The sequence below is a fragment of the Podarcis raffonei genome, chromosome 4 (genome assembly GCF_027172205.1).
Source record: "Podarcis raffonei isolate rPodRaf1 chromosome 4, rPodRaf1.pri, whole genome shotgun sequence".
NCBI classification, from domain to species: Eukaryota; Metazoa; Chordata; class Lepidosauria; order Squamata; family Lacertidae; genus Podarcis; species Podarcis raffonei.
Window position 1 is genome coordinate 34802875 of NC_070605.1, and position 15025 is coordinate 34817899.

Here is a 15025-nt window from a genome sequence, read left to right on the forward strand (position 1 = left end):
TCAATTGAACAAATAAATGAAACTGAAAGCGTAGATACGATGGAGCAATATGTTGTTTTTGAAGAAAATGAAGGAGGAGCTGGAGGTTTGCAGGAGTCAAAGGAGAGCTACAATATGAGGCCTGACATGATGATAAAAAAGGACAATAAAAATCGGATGCGGAAAGCCTGGTCTGATTGGGAGTCTGGGAAATGGAGAGATCCCCTTTGGAGGAGATCTGAAGACCTGAGGATTACAAATTTGTTGAAGGTGAAAGCTGGAGCTGTGGGGACATTTGGATTTGAAAAAAATTTGAAACAAGAGTTGGAGTACCCCATAGGCTTTGCTTTTAAGTACGGAAGACTGGCTAGAAGCAACATGGATTCTGTTGGGCCGGAGCCCCTCCGAGACTTGGGGCTTAACATCAAGGACTATCAAAGAGACCGGCAGAAAGGAACTAAGAGAGATATAAGGGCCTCGGACGTGAGATCTCCGGGCTAAATAAATAACATAAAGACTGATGGATATTGGTTGGGGACAGGAACCGGGAAATGGGTGGGTGGAGGTTGGGAATCCAAAGGGTACATAAGGATAATTTGCTTTGTTTTGTTTGTTTTATATTTTGTTAGTGGTAAGGAAATTGGGTAAACCGTGGAAGGGAAACTTTGGTCGACTTTAGGAAAAAGGTTTAAGAATAATTAATGAGGTATAAGTATTGAGGTGTAATTTTAATAAGGTGAAATTGGTTTTTTCTTTTTAAATTAATTGAAAATAAGGCTAAAAATAAATTGAGGAAATGGAAAAAAGAAGTAAAGTAAAATAATAATATGTTAGAATAAATGTTTAAGTTAAGGTGAAGAAATAAGTTAAGGACTTGCTGAATTGACAATTTAAATTGGAATACAAGAAGGGGAGGTGTGAGGAGGTCTGAGAAATAAGGTTGAGGAAAATAAGTATCAGAAACTTTATGTGTTTTTTTCTATTTTTCTGTTTAGTTTTGAATATTATGTATTTTGGGGTTTGTTTTTATTTTGTTTATTTTTTTGTTTTTGTTTGTTGTGTGTTTCTTGAAAATACCAATAAATATTTAATAAAAAAAAAAAGAACAGCTAGCTAAACTTTCACCCACCTATTTGACTTTTGAAATGTGAGGTGGACAGCCTAAAAATAGGGCCATAATTGAAACTAATTTATGCCAAGGGCGATGTTTGCATGGCAGCATGCAAACACAGTATAAATGTTAAACAGGTCCGGCTCTGCTTCCAACTATATCGCAAACATTTTCTGGTTTCTATGCTACCAGCACTGCAACTCCTGGATTTGAGAACCAGGCCCAGCGAAGAGTTGAAGATGATGAGAGATGCTTTGTCGGACATAGAGGGAAGACCACTGGGCATTTTGAAATCTGCTGAATAGGCTTTGTACAAAAAAGCCCTGCTTTGATTTCGGAAGTGTAATAGCTTTCAGTCTGCTGGCGCATATCAAAATGACAGCCTGGAGCTCAGCTGCCATGGTGCTCATGTCAGAATCAAATTACCCCAAAGGTCAGAGTCATTAACATGCATTTTAAAGGAAACGAAAATACCAGTGAAAAACTTACAAGCTTTCACTGCTGCAGTATGTAATCTCTGCTGGCACAATCTTCTCCCTAGTTTTAAATGAAGATTGGGGTGTCCAGGACAGGAAAGAAAGAGAGAGCCATTGTGTACATGCAGGGCATCTTGCTACAGTGCAAATCTTTCTCTTTTGGATGCTATTAACATTTTCCAGTACGAGTCAAATTGTGTTGATGTGGATTCCTGTGCAGTATCTTATCTTCTCTGAAAGCCTGGAAGGGAAGTCTTTTTATTATTATGGATCAATCAAAGCATGACAATACCTAGGCCATAACTCCATATCTTTGAATGGGCATAAAACTCGACTGCAATGCAAGCTACCCCATGATACATCAGGGATGCCTTTGTCAACAAGAAGTTGAATTGCTCTTGAATCCTTCCATTAGAGCATCTAAACATGTCACTAGCACCTCATAGTCAAGGGTACCCAATGCATTCTGTATTTCCCCTTGTATGGCCCCTTTCCTAGGTCTCAAGAAAGCTAGTGACTTTCTTTTTTTTGGACAGAACTGTTCTCCCTCCTCTTATATGACTCCCTAGTAGCTCTTATTTGAGAGGTGCACAGCTATATTTTTCCACTACAGAAAAAGAGATCGCTGTACTAATTTTAGGAGCAAAATAATCAAACTGATAACATCAATTTAATAGGAGCCCAGGAAAGTATCATTGGAAATTAAAGGTCTAGCTGTGGCAATGATGGCTTTACCGTAAGCCATCATTTTTTTAGGCTAGCAGTGAAAAGAAAAATGTGTTATTCCTTCTGTTTGGGAGAAAGAGCTATATAAGATATAAGTGTTTGGTGGGTGAGAATGCTCCCACTGTAATTTACCTCAAGACATTTTCTGAACTTACATTCATGTGAAACTGCTCCCCCCAAAAGCAGGATGTTGCTAGGCACTCAGGGCAAAAGCCCATAAGACAATTTAAAAATAAATAAATGTATAATGCACTTCTGGGCAAATTAAAGATGGCGAGTGGCTAAGGCTTCACCAGCTATGCGTTTTGGTTTGATATCCAGCCATCTCGTAGACCAAGTCAAAACAAACATTTAAAAGAGGGGGAGGGGGAAATCTGGGGCCTGTCATAAAAGACATGGGGCTCAAGTCCCCTGGAACACTCCCTAATAACAGCCATGCTTAAAAGTCACCGAGTGCCTCATGACTGCTATCTATGCAACCTGTTTCAAAAAAGCCCCTAAAATGGTACCATAAATCTATTCTTGCTGTGGACACGGCTTCAAGGGATAATGTAGGAAAGACACATACGCCAACACCAGAAAATTTGGCCTGAAGCACAGTCTAGTTTACTAGACAGTATCCAGGAAACTCTAGAAAGCCCAAAAGAGAGAATGATTGATCATGATCATTCTCTCACTCGTCGTGGGAGTCACAGAGGATATCAGTCTTTATGAAGAACCCTGAATAAAGGGAGCCTGCTGATGTGTTAGAAGGGAACTTGTGATGGAAATTGCTGCTAAAACTGATGGGTGAATTGAAACACGTTTGGCCAGGACTGTGTAATATTATGCAATATGAAAAAAGTGGAGTTGATACATTCTTTCACCTTTGGTGGACGTGCCCAAGGATTAAGGCTTTCTGGGAGATGATCTATAATGAAATGAAAAAGGTATTTAAATATACCTTCCTGAAGAAACCAGAGGCCTTTCTCCTGGGCATGGTCGGCCAATTGGTGTTAAAGAACGATAGAACTTTCTTTATGTACGCTACATCAGCAGCAAGAATACTCATTGCAAAGTATTGGAAGACACAAGATCTACACACCCTGGAAGAATGGCAGATGAAGGTGATGGACTACATGGAATTGGAGGAAATGACTGGCAGAATCCAAGACCAGGGAGAAGAGTCGGTGGAAGAAGATTGGAAGAAATTTAAAGACTATTTACAGAAACATTGTAAAATTAATGAATGTTAAAATGATGTCGGAATGAAGTTAAGTGGTTTTAGCAGCAATGTTATAAAGGAGTATGTTAAAATGGATTGTTAATAGGTGAAAATGTAAAGTTATAATATATTAAGATAAAGAATTAAGATAAAAACAAAGAGGGAAAGGATCTGCTGAATTAACCAACTGAACTGGAATACAAAAAAGGGAGGTGTGAGGAGGTCAGGGAAATAAGGAAATGAAAGACAAGACATGGAAAGATGGATTTATTTTTAATTGTTTTTATTTTTTCTGTATTTTGTATTTTTTGCTTCATTTTTCTATCTCTTTTTTACTTTTGTAACTTTTTCTGAAACTTCAATAAATATCATTTTAAAAAAGAAAAAAAGAAAAAAGTGGAGTTGAGACTGCAGCGGCAAAATTCTGTATTACTGAAATAAATCTCATTTATACAAACTCTAAAAGAAGTTTAACTGTAGGCTAAGAGGGTTGTAAAATGAACAGAATTGTCAGTCATTAGCAAGCATTTCCAAGGGCCAAAGGCATCAATAATGGCATCTGAGAATACTGAATAATAATAATAATAATCCCACCCTTCACCTCTAATGCCCCAGTGTGGGTTCCAACGTGGTAATACAATGTTACAATGCAATATTAAATGCAGGTTTAAACGACTTGTGTGAAGCTGTAGACCCCAAAGCAACTATTTTGAACAAAATTACTGATGTTTGGACACCTAGTTAACATTTTACATCAGGAGTGGCTAACCTGCAGCTTCCAGACATTGTTGGACAACAACTCCCATCATCCTGGGAGTTGGCTGTGTTGGCTGGGGTTGATGGAGTCCAGTAACTTCTGGAGGGCTGCGGGATAGACACCCCTGCTCTACACCTTTGCTCTAATCCCATTGGGGTCAAATCCACATGGCGACTCTCTACCCCCCCCCAACATCCACTCTGCTCAAATATACCTTTAGGAAAGGGCTGTATACCGATATCTCTACAGCCAGGCATCTTGGCATTTGTCAATAAGTCATTTTCAACATCGTATCCATTTTACAAGTTAAATTTGCCCACAAGAGCCTGGATGCTGGGATGCATGTGATAACCAGCCCTGATTTCCAGCAAACTATTATAAATGGAAGCTGAATTGGTTTAAAACTTGGATTTCAGTATTGTATAACTGTCTTGTTGGCTGCCATAGAAGTGTTAGGATTCACTCTTTCGGGTTGGCGCCTCCGGCAATGGCGGAGCTCCTCTGATTGGGAGGAACTTGCTCCGTGAAAAGCAGGGTCTGACCGCCACGGCGAAGGCAGAGACCCATTGAAATCACAAGCGGGAGAAGCTTGTGAACATGGGATTCGGCTGGCACCTTTTGTGCCTCCCCTACTTGTGGGGAAACCCGGTTTTGGGGATCCGGAGCAACGTGGGGTGAGTGGCGCGGTGCTTCGAATTGACTGCTTCTTTCACGGAGTGAAGCCGCATTGCTGTTGCCGGAGAGTGCTGACTTTTTCCTGTGGACAATTGGATTTTAAACAACTACCCGTGAGTAGAATGGAAAATTGGATCTTTAAATACCTTAATTTGGCACCGTCATACATAGCAGCGTCATACATAGCAGCGCAACGTGTGCGCAGGCAGCGGTTTGCCCCACCCCGGGTGTCGATTAGCCTTCGTTCACCCCTGATGAAGGCAGAAGCATGGCTGCTAGATCCTAAAATTGGCAGTTGGGAGACTTTCCCGCTGTCGAACAACCCGTAATGTCAGAAAGTTCTTCCTGATGTTTAGTCGGAACCCCCTTCTTATATCTTGAAGCCATTGCTTCAGGTCCTGGCCTCCAGAGCAGGAGAATCTGTGGCTGGTTGGAATTGTAGTCCAAAATTTCTGGAGGGGACCAGGTGAGGGAAGGCTGCTATTGGCTATTTTGTGTGTTTGTGAATTTCATTTGTGTAAACAGCCCATTATATATACATTATATATCTGTTTTTCCAGTATAACATCTATTTGTTGATGCTTGAGTACATTGGTTTTAGTTTTTTAGTATTTCCAGGTAGCATCTCATTGTGGAGAACTTTGAACATTACTTTCCCTTCCTATTGTACTGATGGAGATGTTGCTGGGAATTTTTCTGATCCCCATAGCTTTTACACTGAACTCTATTTAGATCAAAGGAAGGAGCTCAAAGGATGAGCATTCTGGCAGAGCACTGTGACTGTTGTGTAGCCAAAACTAGTTCCTATGTGAAGTGAACTATGGGTGAGCTTGGATCAGTCTCCAAAAGGATTATAATTAATATTGTGATTAAGATAAAAAATCCTGTAATAATTTTGTGTTTTTTTCTTTCCTGAGGAAGGTTTCTGAACGGTGATGATAGCAGCTGGGAAGCCAGTGGTTTAATCTCTTATGCCTTCTTTATCTGTAAGTAATATTTCCTCACTGACTTCTTTCTGCATCATCAGGTGACCTTGACACTCTGCCAAGTGAGGTGAGCACAGTTAATAAATATTCAGTTTTCCATCATTTTTGCTGGGTCAGAAAATGAACCTTATAAAGATTCAGTTGAGGGTTTATTGCCCAATTCTCCCTTTAGAGAGCCTTCTTTTTGCCTTGGCAATGGAAAAAATGCAGGTAGTTCGAAAGCACATCAAAAGTGCAAGTAGATAAATAGGTACCGCTCCGGCGGGAAGGTAAACGGCGTTTCCGTGTGCTGCTCTGGTTCGCCAGAAGCTGCTTAGTCATGCTGGCCACATGACCCGGAAGCTGTACGCCGGCTCCGTTGGCCAATAAAGCGAGATGAGTGCAGCAACCCCAGAGTCGGCCACGACTGGACCTAATGGTCAGGGGTCCCTTTATGTTGCTCCATTAGAAAAAAAAATACAAAAACCAGCAACCAAACTTTTTAAGTTCATCTTTCAAGAACTCATCTTAATTCTCGATTCAAAGTCAAAAATCCCACCCCACGTGTTTTGCTTAACATCCGGCCTGAAGAAGAATTCTAGTGAACCTGAAAACGAGCTCACTTCTTTTTAGTGGAGATTGTGTTGCTATTTGGATTTTTTCAGCCATGATCCTCTGAGCCGTCTAAAAACAACAAAAGGAAGTGGCTCATAGTAGGTCCTCATTTTATTCTCTCTTTCTCTTTTTTCTTTGTAGTAAAATGTTCGAGTGACACGTTGGCTGGATGGCAGCCAAATCACTCTGGTATTAACCTTTTAGCCCCTTCAACCAAAGGAGCGTGGAACGAAGCAGAAGGAGCTCCAGGGTGTCAGAAATTCCGAGTCTGAATGAGAAAATGCAGAAGCCACAGGAAATTCACCTATGATGAGTCACTGACTTGTGGAAGAACGTGGGAGAAAAGAACTGTTCATCTTCATGATTTGCTTTCATCCTCTGCTGTGCTGCCTTTCTGTCACCATCCTCAGCGCCAATTGAAAGCAGTTACAGTGTGTACATATGAAAGAAGGTGCTCTTTTGGCTTAGGAAACATGTGGCTAATTGTGACTATGAAGGCTGCAATCCCAAACCCACTTACTAGAGAGTCCCCCCTAAACTACCGTATTTTTCGCTCTATAACACGCACGCGACCATAACACGCACGTAGTTTTTAGAGGAGGAAAATCCGTAGGCATGCCACCCGTAGGCATTCCCTCCATAACACGCACAGACATTTCCCCTTACTTTTTAGGAGGAAAAAAGTGAGTGTTATGGTGCAAAAAATACGGTAACTTACCTCGGGTTAAGAACTTAATTCATTCCGGAGGTTCGTTCTTAACCTGAAACTGTTCTTAACCTGAGGTACCACTTTAGCTAATGGGGTCTCCCACTGCCGCCGTGCCGCAGGATGTTCTCATCCTGAAGCAAAGTTCTTAACCTGAGGTACTATTTTTGGGTTACTGTGGTATTATTTCTGGGTTAGCGGAGGAGTCTGTAACCTGAAGTGTCTGTAACCCGAGGTACCACTGTACTTGTGAGTAAACATGTATAGAATTTCATCATAAGCTGGTGGTTTCTGCCTATGAAAAGCAGTGAGATCCTATCTATAATCAGTGGCATAGAAGCCAATTAGCTCACTTGCTGTGGATAACTATAGTTTGCAAGCACTCAAGAGAAATACTAAGCAATATGGAAGAGGGATGATGATGATAATTTATTTTTCATTTATACCCCACCCATCTGGCTGGGTTTACCCAGCCACTTCTGGGTGGCTTCCAACAGAATATTAAAAAACATGATAAAACACCAAACATTAAAAACTTCCCTAAACAAGGATGCCTTCAGATGTCTTCTAAAAGTCAGATAGTTGTTGATTTCCTTGACATCTGATGGGAGAGCATTCCACAGGGCGTTCCACTACCGAGAAGGCCCTCTGCCTGGTTCCCTGTAACTTCGCTTCTTGCAGTGAGGGAACCGCCAGAAAGCACTCGGTGATGGACCTCAGTGTCCAGATTGAACGATGGGGGTGGAGACGCTCCTTCAGGTATACTGGGCCCAGGCCATTTAGGGCTTTCAAGATCAGCACCAACACCTTGAATTGTGCTCGGAAATGTACTAGGAGCCAGTGTAGGTCTTTCAGGATCAGTGTTATATGGTCTTGACAGCCACTCCCAGTCACCAGTCTAACTGCCGCATAGAGACACCCCAGCCTGCTGTTGCCTACTCCACCTTTTTCTTTGGGAATGAAAACCTGCTGTGGATACAAATGGTCTAGTCAAACTTACAGACATGGATTATCTCCCCATAAGACTTCTCCTGTACACTATTTGAACCTTGAGCTGTATTTGTTCCTGACCATTTGGGGCACAACACCAAAAATAGGCATTGTGCCCATGGAGTAGAAGGTTATCACTAGCTATGAGCCATAATGGTTATGCCTCTGAATGCCAATTGCTGGGAATCACAAACAAGAGAGTGCTGTTAGGCTTATGTTCTTCCTGAGGCCATCCCATAGGCATTTGGTTGGCCACTGTGGGAAGATGTTTGACTAGATGGGATTTTCATCTGATCCAGCAGTGCCTTTTTATGTTGTTCAGTTCATACACCCATCTTCTACATATATGTCAATGTAATGTAACTGTGAAATTATCCAGTTGTATGGGAAGTACATGAAAAGGTGTACTGGAGAAAAAGTTGGCTTTAATGTGACAACTGAAGTTGAATGTTTGAAGATTTGGAACAGATAAAAGAGAGTGGTGGAGTCTACACACCTATAAAAACACACACACTGTGAAAATGCTTTTTTTAAAAATGTTTTGAAAAATGGATTCAATTTGCCATAGCTCACCATCGCCATCTAGTGTCACATTCTTATATTGCTCTTTACAACACACTTAAAACGTTTTATTTGCAGTTGTGTAGCTGAGTCCGGTTTGCAAGTGTTGCTTCACATCTGCATTATCTTGAGAGGCAGCAGGCTACGGCTGGCGTTATTCTGTGAGAACCTTCTTCCCAACAACAGTGGCAGGTTTCCCATATGATTCATGTCTCTCCGATTATGTGTCTTGAGGGGCATTTCATTTTTGGAAGCCACCCTTGGTATGTTGGGAAGTGTGACAAGTCCCCTCATTAGCTGAGTTTCCCAGCCGTTGAAGTGAACAAAATATTATATTGGTAAGCTGCAACTGTCCAAAAATTATGACTAAGCCCTTAAGACTGAAATAGGTTTAGATCTTAAAGATACAGGCACCTCAGTAAATACACTGGCCCACATCCTTTCACTAATTTGGGTTTTCTTTAATACTGAACCTCATTACTCTGCCAAGCTTTCCTTTTGTTTTTTCTTTTTAAAAAACCTACTTATTATTATTATTGATTTATCATAAACATTTGTACAAATTAACACATAACCATGCAAATAATAACAGAACCCTAGATGGAGCATATTCAGTATATATATATATAAAAAAAATTACAGAGATGCAGTTACATATAGCCAAGTTTTAAAGATGTTAAGATTGCTGTGTAGTTACTACTTAAAGTTATAATAATGCTTAACATTTGTATAGTGCTTCCAAGCATTGCAAGCCCTTCACAAGCCTTATCTAGTTGTAATCTACCTATAAGGCAACTCAATATCATTATTTCCTCTACTACAGATGGCTGAGAGAAGATAACTTGCCTAAGATCACTTAAGTGAGTTCATGGCAGAGATGAGGTTCAGACAACAACAATTTATTATTTATACCCTGCCCATTCCTAATAATAATAATAATAATAATATATTTATACCCCACCCATCTGGCTGGTTTCCCCAGCCACTCTGGGCAGCTTCCAACAAAATATTAAAAACAAACAAAAAAAATCAGACATTAAAAACTTCCCTAAACAGGGCTGCCTTCAGATGTCTTCTAAACATCAGATAGTGGTTTATTTCTTTGACATCTGATGGGAGAGCGTTCCACAGGGCGTTCCACTACCGAGAAGGCCCTCTGCCTGGTTCCCTGTAACTTCGCTTCTTGCAGTGAGGGAACTGTCAGAAGGCCCTCGGAGCTGGACCTCAGTGTCTGGGCTGAACGATGGGAGTGGAGACGCTCCTTCAGGTATACTGAGACAAGGAACTTTCCAATTCCTAGCCGAGTCTCTTAACTACTACACTGCACTACACCAGTTTACAAAAAATGTGCCAAGACTCCTCGAGTTTTTATGACAATGGTTGTAACGGATATCTGCTGCCACTGTATTATGTTCACCCTACTGGATAAAGATCAAATCATATGTGTTGCTCCTCCCACTTCTGCCTCTGGCCTCACTCACCATTTGCATGTGGCCCCTGAAAGGTTAGGGTGCAGCCCTCTGTCCCCCATCCCTGCTGTATAAGCACATGATGCTCAAACCATGTTGTGTAGATAGGTCTGAACACGTCTGTCATATTGTGGGCATTCTGTCCCAACAGGAGCATGGTGAAGCTAGCAGCAGCCAAGCCACCTCTTCAAACAACAGCAAAGTTTGTTGTTGTTAAAAGAAAGAAGCAGGAAAGAGGGGAAAAACCCTCAGCCACCTCATATTTGAAGGTAATACCAAAAATTTCAAAATGAAATCACCTAAACCCTGGAAATCATTGAATACCCTCCTCTTTGAAATACCCTCCCCTGTGAAAGGGGGCAGAATCTCTGGCACAGCTTGAGTATTGGCAAGTCTTAGCTAAAAACCTAATGGAAAGTGAAATCAATAGATGGTGAAGCAAAACCCTGGTGCAGAGAACTATTGAGGCATATTGGAAAATTTGCATCTCTGTAGGGAGCTGGTATCCCTTGCCATCTTGAACCCGTTAATCCTTGTAAAGAGATTCTGGAGACAGGCAGTTGGGTGATGACTCTTGTCAAGCAGAATGTGCTGCCTCTTTGAATAGGCACTGAGTACAAAGGGCTAGACCAAGGACTACTGTAAGCTTTGACAAGATCCTACATGAGCCACATTTTCCATGTCCCTAATGCAACAACTGAAGTAGTGAACATGTTTAATGTGGCAGAAATCCAGAGGAACAAGCCTGCCAAAACAAACCCAGGCAGCCCTCCAGCAGAATGCTTTGGAGTCAAATGTTAACGTGCACGAAAGCTTTAAGGGGGAATTAAAAAGAAAGAGAGAGACTCTTTTACCAAAGAATCACTATGGTCTAGTTATCGCAAACTGTCGATAATGTGGTAAACTTGTGTCTGGATTGAACTACTTCAGATTACAGTAGAGGTCTGACATAATGGAATGCTCACTTATGGGGAAAATATCCTATATGTAAAAAATGGGAATTCTAGGCTAGCATCCTTCATCCTCTATAGTTTCCTAGGTACAGGGTAGTTTTTTGTATGTAAGAGCATTCAATCATCTGAGTCCAAGTAGCACACTCCAGAGACAGCCTTGACCCTATGGCAGCAAGTTAGCAAGACAGAATCTGTAGCAGTGTGTGTTAATGATTTTTTAAAAGTTAGAAACAGACATCCTACACTTCCACAGATATTCATAAATCAGTTTAAAAGGCAGTTTCAAATGAAAAGGGGTAAGTGTAGAAATTAGCTACTGTACTCTACCCACTTTTGCCTTTAGTGCAGCCCACCTTGGGCATGTCATCGCCCCCTCCCAAAGCTTGTCCAAAAGGGAATATGGCCCCCAGATTAACAATAAATAAATCTCCACTCCGCTTTGGAAGAAGGGGTGGGATGGAAATGTGACAAATATTCCAACAAAGAGGAACACAGACTACACCCAAATATATAATAACATGCCCCAGAAGAATAATGCCTGAATCGGTTCTGTTTTATTTTAAAAAGAAATGGAATCTCATGCACTTGCACAAAAGGCAGCACGTAGATGGGACAAGCAGATGACAGGAGCTCAAGGAAGCAGTGAAGTGAAATGATTGGTAGTTGAATTTTCTCTTGTAAAAGATAAACTTCTGGCACATTTACAAGGAAGCCGTATCCATGCATCACCTCCCGTGTGGCAGCCACATCAGACGCGAGCCACGGAAGACAGAGGAGAGACCTGAGAATTCAAGGAAGATCAATTTCGCTATGCAAATTTCCTTTGTTGTCAGGAATACAGAAATGCACAGAACCTTCTCACTCAGTTAGTCTAAACTACCCATTTAGACTATAAATGCATATGACCAAACCAAGGATCCCTCTTTATCTTTCTTGACAATGGTTTTCAGTGGAGGAACAGTGGGTGTGGGTGTGATAAAACTTTTCTTTGCACACCATCTCACCATGTTTGATCAGGTCAACACACCTTGTAGAGCAGGAGAAGGTAAACCAAAATGATTGATGGACTAGAGCTGCTCCCCTATGAGGGAAGGTTATTTAAGCTTAGACAAATGGTCAGAGGGGACCCAATGGAGGCATTTACAATGATTCATTGTGTGGCAGAAATAGTTAGGAATATGTTTTGCTCTGTCTTTCATACTACTAGGAGATGAGGTCATGCAGTAAAGCTGAATGGTGGGAGGTTCAGGACAGAGAAAAGGAAGTCCTTCTTTACACAGTGCATGGAATTTCCTGACAGCTTGTATGACTTTAAAGGGGGATTAGACAAATTGAGAACACAGCCTGTTGGATCCTATCTAGTCCAGCATCCCATTTTCACAGCCTATGGGAAGCCAGCAAGCAGGCTCTGAACACAACCGCACTCTTGTAAGAACCACTATTAAGAAGCTTACTGGCTCCCATGGTGAAGGTAGGGCTATCAGTGGCAAATGGTCATGATGGCTATATATTACCCCCAGTATCAGAGACAGTACAGTGGTACCTTGGTTCTCAAAATTAATCTGTTCCGGGAGTCCGTTCGACTCCCAAAACCATTCTAAAACCAAGGCACAGTTTCCGATTGGCTGCAGGAGCTTCCTGCACTCAAGGAGAAGCTGCAGAAGCCACATCAGACGTTCAGCTTCCAAAAAACATTCACAAACCGGAACACTTACTTTGGGGTGTTCTGGAGCTGATTTGTTCAACAACTAAGCTGTTCGGGAACCAAGGTACCACTGTATGTATCAGAATACCAGTTGTTTAGGATCATTAGTGGGACAGTACTATTGCACTCATGTCCTGCTTGTGGGCATAGCTGTCAACGTTTCCCTTTTTTAAAGGGAAATTCCCTTATTCCGAATAGGATTCCTTGCAAGAGATGGGAAAAGTTGACAGCTATGCTTGTGGTCTTCTCATAAGCATCTAGGTGGCTGCCATAAGAACAGAATGCTAGAATTGGCGAGCCTTTGGTGTGATCCATCATGTGGGGAAGATGAGTGCACTGATTTGGAGCACAGACCCAGCATACAGGGGACACAAGACGGAGGGCTTTTCTGCACTAATGGCAATCCAGGTTTTCTGCAGATTGCAGTTTGCTCTGATTCAGCAGTAGAGATGGGATTTTCCCAGTGGGGCAAAAATGAAACAAACGCTCAGCCACAAACCTGAAAAGCCTAGGCATGTGCCTAGAAATGTGGAGCAAATGCGGAGTAGATGAGCCCATACATGCTTTGCACCTCCAACTCATACATTACCAGTCCTTTATGTCTTTGCTCGTTGCTCTCACACAACATGCTAGGGTGGGGTCTGGCTCTTGAGATGGTACAGAGCAGATTGGCCCAATCTGGGGGCCACAGATCAGGGCCTCAAAGTGATTCAGGTGTGGGGGTGTATGCGTAGTCCGACTTCTTGATTTGTTCTGCTACTGAAAAGCTTTTTGGAATACTTTACTAATGTTTCAGCTGTATCTACTATCTTGTTACTGAAACCCATACCTCCATGAATACAGCAAACATCTTCCTTTGGGATGTCAACGTTAAGGTAATCATTTATTTTCCCCCTGGATGTTCTGTTCATGAGAATAAGACTATTGCAGCATGATAATTGTTTAGTTGTACCATGAAGAGTTGAAGCGCTGATGTTCAGCGTGGCATTCCTGCAAACGTTTATATGGTTCAAAGTTCAATGTAAAGCCTTGCAGTTTCCTGGAACTTGGATCCTGTTGTTAATTTTTGAACTACGTGCGGCTTACTCAAGAAACTCTGCCAGTATTAATAGCTCATTTTAGTATAATGCTGTGGGCACACTGAGTTCAAGAAGTACTTCAGTGTGCAATTCTCTTCTTAATGGTAGATCAGAATGGGTTACCCACACAAACCTTTTGGGAGCAAGCCTTGAGCATCAAGGAATGCTACAGAGATTTCTTTTGCAAGCAAAGGTTTGAGTGTCAATGAGCTTGCTCTGTTCTGTATTATTTTTGAATTTGGTTGTCTTCATTACTGTAAATAGGCTTGTGGTTTTGCCTGAATAATCTGATGGATAATTAGGGAATTAACCAAAGGAGGTGGATGGTTCTTAATGTTCTGGAATCTCTCTTCAGCCTTTGGAATATTATACCCATCACAGAATGTTAGAGAGATGGAAAGACAGTTGGGAGGAGTATGAATTTCAGTGAGTAGGGGAGAGCTATGATATGCCAGAATATTAAGATCCTTAGGGTACATCTGCCTCCTTAAGAGCCTGATGCAGGATTAGCACCTCTGCCTGTTTTTAGAAGTCTGTCTACTCCCAATAGGCTCTGCTTATATACTTGTGAGTCAATAGATATAGCAAATGCATCACAAGTCTCCAGCACTTTTTCATCCATGTTAAATCCAGTAGCACTGAATACTTTCACTTTCGGATGTAATCGGTTGATTACAAAAAAAAATATTATATTGCTAATACAAATGAAACTTATTACTTCATGTACATACATACTGATAAGTACTTTTCCTCACCATGAAACTGGCCTTGGATATGGCAGGATTCCTGAAGGTGATTTTGTGCTATACAGGGATGATGTGAAGCAGTCATAAAACTGATTGAGAGTCAGTGGTTGCCTGTGTTTCGGAGCTTGCCAAGATGATTTATCTCCCTGCTGTGCTTATGAGTTCCACATCAAATGCCCTGTATTTACTGATTTGCCTCTGATGCATCTAGGTTGACGTCATGGTTCCTAGATGTATCTTTACAAAGGGGGTGGCAAGTCAAGGAGGTACTGGGTGGTAGGGAATAGAGAAAAAGGGGTCATGCAGAA